The 13,859-nt window shown below is 46.3% G+C and overlaps 1 protein-coding gene and 1 long non-coding RNA gene across 2 annotated transcripts in view; both read left to right on the top strand.

Moving 5' to 3' along the window:
• LOC119802714 overlaps positions 1 to 7,908 on the top strand; it is a 33,734-nt gene extending 25,826 nt beyond the window's left edge. The window contains exons 2-3 of the long non-coding RNA XR_005283494.1: positions 7,458 to 7,542; positions 7,788 to 7,908. This is a non-coding gene — a long non-coding RNA (uncharacterized LOC119802714). The remainder of the gene's footprint in view (positions 1 to 7,457; positions 7,543 to 7,787) is intronic.
• Positions 1 to 13,859, top strand: part of LOC119802706 (serum amyloid A-5 protein-like) — a 226,863-nt gene that overhangs the window by 84,115 nt on the left and 128,889 nt on the right. The window lies entirely within an intron of this gene.

A 13,859-nucleotide genomic window follows, 5' to 3' on the forward strand; every position in this document is an offset into this window, starting at 1 on the left:
GAGGGCGCCAAATGTAGCGGCGGTCGGAGGAATTTGGAAATAACTAAAAATAGTCCTTTTAGAATAAATCAGTTTTTAATAAAAGGAGAAAGTGGGATACACTTACAAAGCTCCAGCAAAGTAAAGAGTCAAGCGGGAAAAAACAGGGGCATCTATCCCCAACCCGGTTCTTTTTAAAGGTACCTTTCTCCCCTGGAGCAGCCATGCCCCTGAAAGCAGGGATTGGCCAGCTGCCCCAACACCCATGGCTGTCACAGGTTAAGTGAGTCCTTGGTCACTCACGTAGTTCTAACTAGAGCCAAGGCTCTGGCCCAGAGCAGCCTTTATGAACAGAGAGAGCATGACCTTTGGTTGAACTCCTTGACCCCGCATCCTGCTCTAAGCTGCATTTGCACCAGCTATCCCTTAATCTATCAGAGCAGTGATTCCCTCCTCCTTTAAGTTGGGAACAAAATGGCAACTCCTCTCCTAGCGTATTATGATATATCAGTGAGAATCTTTGCAACCACTGGATGGATTTTTGCATGACAGTTTAACATGGAAGACATTTAAATTATTACTATTATAGTGTCATAAACATTTAAAGTAAATGACAATCAATTATATAGTTTGCAAAGTTTTCCAAGGTTATTTATATACTTGAGAGAGCCTAAAATGATATTTGTTTGTTTTTATTTATATTGAGACAGAGTCTACTTTGTTAAGAAAACTACCTCAATTAACGTTCTTCATATTGCACAGTGCTCAATTTAAGATTCTCTTTTTCTCACATTTTAGCTCACCTCAAATTAGAATGTCATTGAGAATTCATAATGTACAACAATGACCGCTAACACTTAAAAGCTATTTTAGTACACAAGATAGAATATTATCATGCCCACCATGGCATGTTACACTAAGTGAGATGTGACAGATATGACTGACATTCCTAGGCTTTTGAGGTGGATTTTCATAAATACTAGTTCTAAATGGACTATAGATAAGAGCTGTGAAAATATCAACAACAAAATGTAAGTGCACAGCAATCGTTGCTTTTTACAAAACTTTAAGCCAACGAAAACTTGGGTTCAAATAAGTAAGTGTGCCTTATTCTTGAGAATAGCTAAATTCATAGAGTATATAGAAATCAGATATTTGCTATGCTTAATGTCAGTATCTAGTAGCAGTTTCACAAGGGAGATTCAGGACAATGTGGGCAACCTTGATTTGGGCTCGAAGTAGAAAAGCAAGATGAGCTTGCTGCTTTCAGTTATGAAACTTCTAGTAAGGTTTTTAGAATGCTCTGTTATTTTCTGGTGTCCCTGCTAATGCGGGAGGAAGTGTAATAGAGATATTTCATTTGTGGATGAGCATCCCACTGTCATTTATTTTCTGTATTTTGAAAATTATGAGTTTTCTGTTAATAATGCCACACTCCACAAAAGCCTGATGAGATTGGATGTCTGAGCTATTACATGAGAGTAAACATAACAACTTGGTGGCAGCTTGGGACTCTGTCCATTTAGCATAGCAATAGTAGTTTCATCAGCAGGGCCAGCGAACTCTACAACTCTTGGCCCATGCCAGATTTACAGTACTCTCTAGTCCAATGAATTTTCAATATTAAATAGTAAGAACATGGACGCTCTTTGGGAAATAAAGAGACAGCTACCATGAGATACAGGAATCACACTCCTGGGCACAGATCCAAGGGACACAGAGCCAGCAGCTCAAAAGTTGTTTCACATGCCCACAGCTGTGCCATTCACAATAAACAAGGTATGGGAATCACCAAATGTCTGTCTGCTGGTGAATAGGAAAGACATGGAACAGCAATACACTGGGAAACTCCTCAGCCATCTCAACCTCCAGTTATAAAATGAGACAAATATGGGATATATTTGTAGAAATGCTCTTAATAAATAACAGTAATATATAGCTTAAATTGTGCATTCTAGTAATATCCATCTTATTCTTGTTCATCACAGTGATAACCACTCTGCATCAAGTGTCAGTTCTAATGCAAATGTGCAGGGTAAAATCTGGGTTCTTTATAGACTGGAAATGGTAGTGGGAGATCTGAATCCCCACCAGAAACCACAGTGCAACAAGGCTCACACTATTTCTACTGTCAAAGACATAAAGAAACAGGTCACGAGAGAGAATAGGCTAATGGGAGAATACACAAATGTCACTTTGGGGGTCATTTAATCCAAATCACACTTAAGTGTGAGTTTCAACATACAACTTGCGCAACAGTGTACCTATTAATGTTACTATGGCTGCCTTGAAAATTTACTTCCCTTGCAGTTCTCATTCCAAGATTTGAATCAGGTTTGGCCAGAATTTGTCCTTTCACCCACAAGGGAGGGAGATACTTTGAGTAGAGGGAACAACTTCTCAGAATAATGACTGACATAGGTCACTCTGGGCCCAAATATTTCCAAAAGAACTCGTGTTCTATCTCTGATGTCCAGCTTCAGCCACAACAGTCTGTGCAGGAGAGAGCAATATGACAAGACTTAGGAACCAGTAATGGCCACTCCTTCACCTGCTGCAAAAGTGCCATGGACCGACTCTCTTGGAGATCAAAGACCGAGGGAGAACAGGGGTGAAGGCTAGGAGAGCCTGGGATTCGGCAAATGACAGACAGACAACTCTAATGAGTTTTGAATCTGCTGCAAATTTACTAAAATTCAAGCATCACTTTTATGAGATTACAGAAAGAAGTTGGCAGACACAAACGCTTACATGAAAAAAATGATTACAGACAATTGATTGCTTTCAGTATGTCTTGTGGTTAGGGCCAGGTGGGCAGAGCTTTTCTTTGAAATTTGTCTCACACCATTAACCAACTGCTAACTTTCTCATGGCCCTAAATCATATGTGTTTTCATGGTAACCCTAACACCATTTTTCAGGATTCCACTCCCAGTGCTTGCTCCAATATTGAATGGCTGGTTTCATACTGTCAAGAATAGCCTGCCTTTCTTTCCTATCTAAAATGCACCAGGGGTTTCTTATTCTAGCTAGCCTCTCCATAGATGGTAACTCATGTCACTCCATACGTTTTCCTTCATAATTTACTCATCTTCACCTATCATGAGCTCTTTCTGTTCTAGGGTATCCATAAGTTCCCCCAGAGAGCGAGCCAGAGTCTAAATCATAACATTAATGGCTTGAATCAAGGGAGGGAATTGACGCATCAGTTCCTCCGTATTCAAGGAGCCGTTGGGAATGTTTCCTGGTTCCTTGAACAGATTAATTTTTTTTGTAAGAAAAAAATAGGACAGAGAAAGAAAATAGCAGAGCCAACGCAAAGAACCATCACCAGGAACAAAGTGAACGGGGTCGTAGAGGCCGATCAGGCACCACAACTCAAGCCGACTGCCAGGGAGCCGCCAGGGGCCAAGCTTCAGGAAGCATGAGCCCCTCATTTTGAAACAGCCACTAAATGAGAGGCATTTTGCCACACAGGCGAGGCAGCCATGGATGTGGCACAAAAGCCTGTCCTTCTATCAGGCACTCTGACTTCCCACAATCTCTAAATTACACCCAGAACTCCTCATGATCACGAGTCATGTAACACGAGAAACTAAATGAATGCAAAAACCAGAGTAACTCCCATAAAACATCTTCATGGCAGAAGCTGGACACTCTGGTGGCAAGGACAGAGCCAAGCAAATTCAGCGAAACATTTAAAGCTTTTCATGATCATCTGCTGAACTTTACAACATTCTGAATCCCTGTAGAAAATGTACAGTGCCCCATTGTCAGGAGTGCAAAGGAATTTCCAACACTGGAGATCAGTCATGTTTCCCATTCCCCATCCCTTCATGAGAACACTGGAAACATGGTGGTTGAGAGCCGCAGCTCCAGCACAGGAGAAGAATGGACATGACAAAGAGTCCCTAGTCAGAAAAGGGCTGACAAAAACAGTTCCCAACACTGCACACCAAACACATGCACGGGGATGGTGGCTGGAAACATATCTGGACAGTGTGATCATTTACAAACACATTACCAGGTGTAAGGTCCACTGAGGATGGGACAAGTTAAAGCATGTGCCTCCAGGATTCTCTGCACCTCACACTGCACTCTGCCTGCAGAATCCTCCTCTGTGATTCAGTCATGCTCTGTATTTATCCACCACGTAGTTATTTATTTCTGTAAGTTCCTTATATAACTAAGGGCCTCTGAGGCAAAGACTCAGCTAATAATTCACAGGGCACTACATGCTAAAAGATTATTAGTGCAGACAGGTAAGGTAGAAAACAAGGAATGGTTATTTTTAAAGCCAGATACAAGAGACAGAGGAATGTTCTTTGCAGGTGAGTGCTGGTAATAAACTAGAATGTCTATGGAGAATCTGAGATGATGAGGAAGAGTGTGGGCTCAGATATCTGAGATGAGGAAGCAGCATTGTCAAACGTGCTTCTCCTCTCAAGCAGAAACCTCAAAAAGACTGAGGGCTGACAGACCATGTAAGTAGGTGATTCCCATGGAGGTGTCTCTGTGAAACACTTCCATCTAGTACTCCTAATTTAAGTGTTTCCAAGGATGGTTGGCCCAGTTTGGGAGAGAATAAGGAGGGACCAAGCTGGGAAGTAACTGAGGCCATGATGCCTTTTGAGATTCCCAGAATGCAGTGAGGTGAGCCTTCTGTGATGTCACAGGTAAAGCCCTGCCCTAGGAACAGCAAGTGTTCTCTGCCTGAAGACAACACAGTGTCCACCAAGGAGGGTTGGGATTCAAAGCCAGCCCAAATGTCTGGGTAAGTTTGGGCAGTTTTCTGGGAGGGACACTACCTGAAATTCAGCACATGAGTGACCCACTCAGTGTGAGGCACTTCTTCATCGGAACCTAAATATGGAGACTAAACAGAGTGAGGGACTGGAAATGCTCCTGCCCGAGGATAGTTCATTCCAAGCAGGACGAGGAAGAGTAGGGATGAGAAGCCTCATAGCAGTGAGCCTAGCACCCAACACCACAGGGAGAGAAACCATCCTCTCACCAGAGACAGGGGCCTTGGAAGGAAGCTGCACAGGCGTCTCTGGACCAGGACTCCAGCTTGCAGCCTAGGTAAGGAAGGAGGAACATTGCTGTTCACATGCTCACATTAGACCTTCACTCAGAGTTTGTCCAGGGAAGGGGGAAAAGCATCTAGGATACTGATGTCTGCTTCACTAAGGACTTCTGTTGTACCAATGTCTTCATTTGTACTCATAGCTGATACAATCTCTGAACAAACATTACTGTCACTGTCATAAGAAACATCACGGCAGACTCTACCCTGTAATTCTCTCCTTCTGTACATAGTTGTCAACTTCATGTGTGCTCATGTCTGCAGGTTTACATCCTAGGTAGGAAACAACTTAGAGAGGACACTGAATGCTGTCCCATAGCTTCCCTACCAATATCCACATTGTTGTAAGAGTCAGGGTGATTTTATAGTCAGACTCTGTTAATAACAATGACCTCACCACATGGACAGCCTTCTACTTTGCTGGGACAGTGTGCTCAACACAGTGTGGGACACCATGGTTGTTCCTCAAGCTACACTCAGACAGAGAGGAGGAAGCTGCACAGACAGAGGTATGGTCCGGCCTCTGTTACCTCATAAAATATCCAAGGAAAAGGCTGTGGTGTTGATGGGAGGGAATCCTGTGTCTATGAGGGTGGATTAGATTCCCGAAGGAATTGCAGGTATTCTGTGAGGTTTGAGTCATGTGGAGGGAGACATACATTCAGGATACCTGTGAATATGGCATAATTAAACATCACTGTGCTATACTGGGAAGTAGAGAATGAAAAAGGGTAAAAGGTACAATGTGGTTTTGAGGGTCCTTTTTTTTCAATTCAGGGTTTTTCTGAGTAGCTTTGAATCTTGTCCTGGAAATAGTTCTTGTAGACCAGGCAGGTCTCAAACGCACAGAGATCCACCTGTCTGGGTGCTGGGATTACAGGTGTGTGCCACCACCGCTTGGCCAAGGTGCCTTTTAACAGGACCTGTGCCATAATAGTAGACACAATTTATCCATTGTGAAATAAGCTGAGGAACTTTCCAAACAAGAATTCATGGACATGACACCCACAACTCACCAGAGAATGAGGTCAAGTAATGACATCACCCAAACTGTATAACTGACTGATACAGGATGAAGCCTATGGTTGTGTTCTAAGTCCTGGCAACTGTCAGCGATGGCAGCCCATAGTGTCCAGGGCACTATGGGAAGGGAAATGCTTCACAGACTCCTACTTAGGGGTCTGAAGGGACTTTGCGTCTTTCCATCATTAATCTTCTCATTTCTAACTAGGAATTGTGCCCACTATGACTGAAGTTAGAGACAGGATATGAAACAGAACTAAAGCCATCTTACTAACCCCAAACCCTGCCCACTATGGACATTTATATTTAAATGCTATGTTATACCATGTATGATCTGGATATATGTGTGTGTGTTTACATGTACATCTATATGACGGCATGTGCCTTCAGGTATTACAAGCATGCAAGTAGGTGTAGGAGCAAAGACCTGAATGATGGTGACAGGGGCTCAATGTAGTTCTTGAGGTATCCTGATCTAACACACTGGAATCCTGGTAAGAAGCAAAAGAGCAGTGAATACAAGCCTGTCTGCAGAGTGACATGCCACACGAAATATCCAGGACAGAAACCTATATAGAGCAGAAAGAAAAGGTCTAGAGATGATCTGGTCTAAGACTCAGGGGTAGAACCTACAGAAGGTTAATGACCAACAGTGTAGCCACAACTGTGACAATCCCTCGGGAGGCACATGCAGCACAAGTAGGACAGGAAGGGCTTCACTGGGACCTTCTCTTAGGCTTCTCCAGATGTGAACTTGCCTGAAGACAACCATCTTTATTCAGGACCCAGGCCTTCACTACTGAGACATGTGTAGTTATATCACACACTCAATATCGACTTTTTCTACGTGTATTTTCATTTAAGAAACTTCTGTTACTATAAATGTTACCTGTGCATGAATCTCTACATACATGTTCATGTGCATGGTTACTATGTTAGTTCTTTATTTCTACTAATCCACACCTGTACTTTTTGAGAAAAGGTGAAATCAACTGAGGAAGCCACTACTTGTGTCAGGACTCCTGGTTCCAAACTTCAACATGAGGAAGGTCTGCTGTTATTCCGTTCTTCAGGGACTGACATTCTCAGAAGTCATCGACTACAATGACAGGGTCATGTCTGGAAACTTCATGACATCCTGTTTCCTAGGCAATCCTACCTCAAGCTGTGTTCAGTGGTGGTGAGGGGACAGGATACAGGGCAAATTTAACAGTCAGCTTGGTGTCCAGGATCTATTAGATGGCACAGTCCAATTCAGAGGTCTAAACAAATTTCCTGACAACCTTAGAATCAGAAATGATAGACCAAATATTATACCTTGCACATTTTGGATGAGTTTGACTCATGACCACTGAACTTGCTCCTGCCAGGTATGAAGTCCACTTGAGGAAGAGAAGGACTGGATGTGAGCTTGGCCACAAGCCATCATCAGAAATAGAGTCTTCAGGTACTTCTGTAAGTAAAAGACCAAAAACCATGAATGTACAACAGTAATGGATTACATGTCTCTCCTCACTATATATTCATCTTTCTATTCATATCATGTATAATTTGTATAATACGCATGGTGGGGAATAGACATCTGTGTTTGTGTATGTTTCCATGACCACAGGTCAAGATATACCAGAAAAGAAAAGCAATATTCTCCTCAATACTATCCATACGACGATTGTTTTGATGTATCTCTTTTGCATTTTTAGAGAAGATACGCTGATAAGAAGACTAATGTAAAAGTGTTCATCATTTACAATGCATGTCATTTCTGGTTCAAACGCTTAGCTTCAGATATCCAAGGCCCAAAGAAGAAAAGATGTGGGCCTGCGCCTAACCTTTACCCTGAAGAGGCCTAGGCCAAATGAACAAAAGATGTGGGCCTGGGCCTAACCCTTACCCTGAATTGGCCTGGGCCCTATGAAGAAAAGATGTGGGCCTGGACCTAACCATTATCCTAAAGAGGCCCGGATCCAATGAAGAAAAGTTGTGGGCCTGGGCCTAACATTATACTGAAGAGGCCTGAGCCCAATGAAGAAAAGATGTGAGCCTGGGCCTAACCCTTACACTGAATTGGCCTGAGCCCAATAAAGAAAAGATGTGGTCCTGGACCTAAGCATTATCCTGTAGAGGTCCGGGCCCAATGACGAAAAGTTGTTGGCCTGGGCCTAACCCTTACACTGAAGAGGCCTGGGCCCAATGAAGAAAAGATGTGGGCCTGGGCCTAAGCATAATACTGAAGAGGCCTGGGCACAATGAAGAAAAGATGTGGGCCTGGGCCTAAGCATAATACTGAAGAGGCCTGGGCCCAATGAAGAAAGATGTGGGCCTGGGCCTAACCCTTACACTGAATTGGCCTGAGCCCAATAAAGAAAAGATGTGGGCCTGGGCCTAACCATTATACTGAAGGGCCTGGACCCAATGATGAAAATATATGGCCCTGAGCATAACATTATACTAAAGAGGCCTGGGCCCAATGAATAAAAGATGTGGGCCTGGGCCTAACCTTAACCCTGAATCGGCCTAGGCCAATGAAGAAAAGATGTAGGCCTGGACCTAACCATTATGCTATAGAGGCCCGGGCCCAAGGAAGCAAAGTTGTGGGTCTGGGCCTAAACTTTATACTGAAGAGGCCTGGATTCAGTGCAGAAAAGATGTGGGCCTGGGCCTAATCTTTTCCCTGAATTGGCCTGGGCCCAATGAAGAAAAGTTGTGGGCCTGGGCCTAACGCTAACCCCAAATTGGCCTGGGCCCAATGAAGAAAAGATGTGGGCCTGTGCCAAAGCCTTATAATGAAGAGGCTGAGGCCCAATGAAGAAAAGATGTGGACCTGGGCCTAACCCTTACCCTGAATTGGCCTGGGCACAATGAAGAAAAGATGGGGGCGCGGGCTGAACCCTTACACTGAAGAGGCCTGGGCCCAATGAAGAAAAGAAATGGGCCTGGGCCTAACCCTTACCCTGAATTGGCCTGGGCCCAATGAATAAAAGATGTGGGCCTGGGCCTAACCATTATCCTGAAGAGGCCCGGGCCAAATGAAGAAAAGTTGTGGACCTGGGCCTAACATTATACTGAGGAGGCCTGTGCCCAATGAAGAAAAGATGTTAGCCTGGGCCTAACCCTAACACTGAAGAGGCCTGGGCCCAATGAAAAAAATTCGGGGTCCGGGCCGAACCCTTACACTGAAGAGGCCTGGGTCCATGAAGAAAAGAAAAGTGTCTGGGCCTAACCCTTACCCTGAATTGGCCTGGGCCCAAAGAAGAAAAGATGTGGACCTGGGCCTAACCCTTACCATGAAGAGGCCTGGGCCCAATGAAGAAAAGATGTGGGCCTGGGCCAAACCCTTAAATTGAAGAGGCCTGGGCCCAATGAAGAAAATATGTGACCCTGGGCCTAACCATAATACTGAAGAGGCCTGGGCCCATGAAGAAAAGTTGTGGGCCTGGGCCTAACCCTTACTCTGAATTGGCCTGGGCCCAATGGAGAAAATATGTTGTCCTGGACCTAAGCATTATCCTGTAGTGGCCCGGGTACAATGAAGAAAAGATGTGGGCCTGGGCCTAACCCTTACCCTGAGTTGGCCTGGGCCCAATAAAGAAAATATGTGGGCCTGGGCCTAACCATTATACTGAAGGGCCTGGACCCAATGACGAAAATATGTGGCCCTGAGGATAACATTATAATAAAGAGGCCTGGGTCCAATGAATAAAAGATGTGGGTCTGGGCCTAAGCATAATACTGAATTGGCCTGGGCCCAATGAAGAAAAGATGTTGGCCTGGGCCTAAACATTACCCTCAAGGGCCTGGTCCAATGAAGAAAAGATGTTGTCCTGGACCTAAGCATTATCCTGTAGTGGCCCGGGCACAATAAAGAAAAACTGTTGGCCTGGGCCTAAACATTATACTGAAGAGGCCTGTGCCAAATGAAGAAAAATTGGGGGCCTGGGCCTAACCATTACCCTGAAGGGCCTGGGCCCAATGAAGAAAAGATGTGGTCATGGACCTAAGCATTATCCTGTAGAGGTCCGGGCCCAAAGAAGAAAAGATGTGGGCCTGGGCCTAACCCTAACCATGAAGAGGCCTGGGCCCAATGAAGGAAATATGTGGGCCAGGACCTAACCCTTACAATGAAGAGGCCTGGGCCCAATGAAGAAAAGATGTTGTCCTGGACTTAAGCATTATCCTGTAGTGGCCTGGGCACAATGAGGAAAAGTTGTTGGCCTGGGCCTAAACGTTATACTGAAGAGGCCTGAGCCCAATGAAGAAAGGATGTGGACCTGTGCCTAACCATTACCCTGAAGGGCCTGGGCCCAATGAAAAAAATGTGGGCCTGGGCCTAAGCTTTATATTTAAGAGGCCAGGGCCCAATGAAGAAAAGATGTGAGCCTGGGCCTAACCCTAACAATGAAGAGGCCTAAGCCCAATGACGAAAAGAAATGGGCCTGGACCTAACCCTTACCCTGAATTGGCCTGGGCCCAAAGAAGAAAAGATGTGGGCCTAGGCCTAACCCTTACCATGAAGAGGCCTGGGCCCAATGAAGAAAAGATGTGGGCCTGGGCCTAATCATTACCCTGAATTGGCCTGGGCCAAATGTAGAAAAGATGTGGGCCTGGGCCTAACCATTACCCTGAAGGGCCTGGGCCCAATGAAGAAAAGATGTGGTCCTGGGCCTCGCCCTGAACCTGAATTGGCCTGGGACCAATGAAGAAAAGATGTGGGCCTGGACCTAAGCATTATCCTGTAGAGGCCTGGGCCCAATAAAGAGAAAAAATTTGGGGTCCGGGCTGAACCCTTACACTGAAGAGGCCTGGGCCCAGTGAAGAAAAGAAATGGGCCTGAGCCTAACCATTACCCTGAATTGGCCTGGGCCCAATGAAGAAATGTTGTGGGCCTGGGCCTAATCATTACCCTGAAGGGCCTGGTCCCAATGAAGAAAAGATGTGGTCCTGGACCTAAGCATTATACTGTAGAGGCCTGGGCCCAATGAAGAAAAGTTGTTGGCCTGGGCCTAAACATTACACTGACGAGGCCTGTGCCCAATGAAGAAAAGATGGGGGCCTGGGCCTATTACCCTGAAGGGCCTGTGCCCAATGAAGAAAAGATGTGGGTCTGGGCCTAACCGTTAACCTGAATTGGCCTGGGCCTAATGAAGAAAAGATGTGGGCCAGGGCGTAACCCTGAATTGGCCTGGGCCCAATGAAGAAAATATGGGGGCCTGGGCCTAACCATTGTATTGAAGAGGCCTGGGCCCAATGAAGAAAAGATGTGGGCCTGGGCCTAACCCTTACCCTGAATTGGCCTGGGCTCAATGAAGAAAAGTTGTGGGCCTGGGCCTAACGCTAACCCCAAATTGGCCTGGGCCCAATGAAGAAAATATGTGGGCCTGGACCTAAGAATTATCCTGTAGAGGTCCGGGCACAATGAAGTAAAAATGAGGGCCCGGGCCAAACCCTTACATTGAAGAGGCCTGGGTCCAATGAAGAAATGATGGGGGCCCGGGCCTAACCATTATCCTGAAGGGGAATGGGCCCAATGAAGAAAAGAGGTGGGCGTAGACCTAACCATTATCCTGTAGAGGCCCGGGCCCAATGAAGGAAAGTTGTGGGCCGTGGCCTAAACTTTATACTGAAAAGGCCTGGGCCCAATGACAAGAAGATATGGGACTGGGCCTAACCATAAAAATGAAGAGGCCAGGGCCCAATGAAGAAAAGATGTAGGTCTGGGCCTAACCCTTACCCTGAATTGGCCTGGGCCCAATGAAGAAAAGATGTGGGCCTGGGCCTAACCATTAACCTGAATTGGCCTGGACCTAATGAAGAAAAGATGTGGGTCTGGGCCTAACCGTGAAGAGGCCTGGGCCCAATGAAGAAAAGATGTGGGACTGGACCTAACCATTATCCTGTAGAGGCCAGGGCCCAATGAAGCAAAGTTGTGTGCCTGGGCCTAACATTATACTGAAGAGGCCTGGGTCCAATGAAGAAAGGATGTGGGCCTGGGCCTAACCGTTAACCTGTATTGGCCTGGGCCTAATGAAGAAAAGATGTGGGCCTGGGCCTAAGCATAATACTGAAGAGGCCTGGGACCAATGAAGAAATGATGGGGTCCTGGGCCTAACCATTACCCTGAAGGGGAATGGGCCCAATGAAGAAAAGATGTGGGTCTGGGCCTAACCGTTAACCTGAATTGGCCTGGGCCTAATGAAGAAAAGATGTGGGCCTGGGCCTAAGCATAATATTGAAGAGGACTGGGCCCAATGAAGAAAAGATGTGGGCCTGGGCCTTACCGTTAACCTGAAATGGCCTGGCCTAATGAAGAAAAGATGTGGGCCTGGGCCTAAACCTGAATTGGCCTGGGCCCAATGAAGAAAATATGGGGGCCTGGGCCTAACCATTATATTGAAGAGGCCTGGGCCCAATGAAGAAAAGATGTGGGCCTGGGCCTAACACTTACCCTGAATTGGCCTGGGCTCAATGAAGAAAAGTTGTGGGCCTGGGCCTAACGCTAAACCCTAATTGGCCTGGGCCCAATGAAGAAAATATGTAGGCCTGGACCTAAGCATTATCCTGTAGAGGCCCGGGCACAATGAAGTAAAAATGGGGGCCCGGGCCGAACCCTTACATTGAAGAGGCCTGGGTCCAATGAAGAAATGATGGGGGCCCGGGCTTAACCATTACCCTGAAGGGGAATGGGCCCAATGAAGAAAAGATGTGAGCCTGGGCCTAACCCTAACACTGAAGGGGCCTGGGCCCTATGAAGAAAAGAAATTGGCCTGGGCCTAACCATTACCCTGAATTGGTCTGTGCCCAAAGAAGAAAAGATGTGGGCCTAGGCCTAACCCTTACCATGAAGAGGCCTGGGCCCAATGAAGAAAAGATGTGGGCCTGGACCTAACCCTTACAATGAAGAGGCCTGGGCCCAATGAAGAAAAGTTGTGGGCCTGGGCCAAAACATTATACTGAAGAGGCCTGGGTCCAATGAAGAAATGTTGGGGGCCTGGGCCTAACCATTACCCTGAAGGGGAATGGGCCCAATGAAGAAAAGATGTGGGCCTGGACCTATCCATTATTCTGTAGAGGCCCGGGCCCAATGAAGGAAAGTTGTCGCCTTGGCCTAAACTTTATACTGAAAAGGCCTGGGCCCAATGAAAAGAAGATGTGGGCCTGGGCCTAACATTATACTGAATAGGCTTGGGTCCAATGAAGAAAAGATGTGGGTCTGGGCCTAACCTTTACCCTGAATTGGCCTGGGCCAAATGAAGAAAAGATGTGGGCCTGGGCCTAACCCTGAATTGGCCTGGTCCCAATGAAGAAAATATGGGGGCCGGTCCTAACCCTTATACTGAAGAGGCCTGGGCCCAATGAAGAAAAGATGTGGGCCTGGGCCTAACCCTGAATTGGCCTGGGCTCAATGAAGAAAAGTTGTGGGCCTGGGCCTAAGCCTTATAATGAAGAGGCCTGGGCACAATGAAGAAAAGATGTGGGCCTGGGCCTAACCCTTACCCTGAATTGGCCTGGGCCCAATGAAGAAAAGATGGGGGCGCGGGCTGAACCCTTACACAGAAGAGGCCGGGGCCCAATGAAGAAAAGATGTGGGCCTGGGCCTAAGTCTTATAATGAAGAGGCCTGGGCACAATTAAGAAAAGATGTATGCCTGGGCCTAATCCTTACCCTGAATTAGCCTGGGCCCAATGAAGAAAAGATGGGGGCATGGGCTGAACCCTTACACTGAGAGGCCTGGGCCCAATGAATAAAAATGGGGGCGCGGGCCGAATGCTTACACT

Source organism: Arvicola amphibius, chromosome 12 (assembly GCF_903992535.2).
Source record: "Arvicola amphibius chromosome 12, mArvAmp1.2, whole genome shotgun sequence".
Lineage (NCBI taxonomy): Eukaryota > Metazoa > Chordata > Mammalia > Rodentia > Cricetidae > Arvicola > Arvicola amphibius.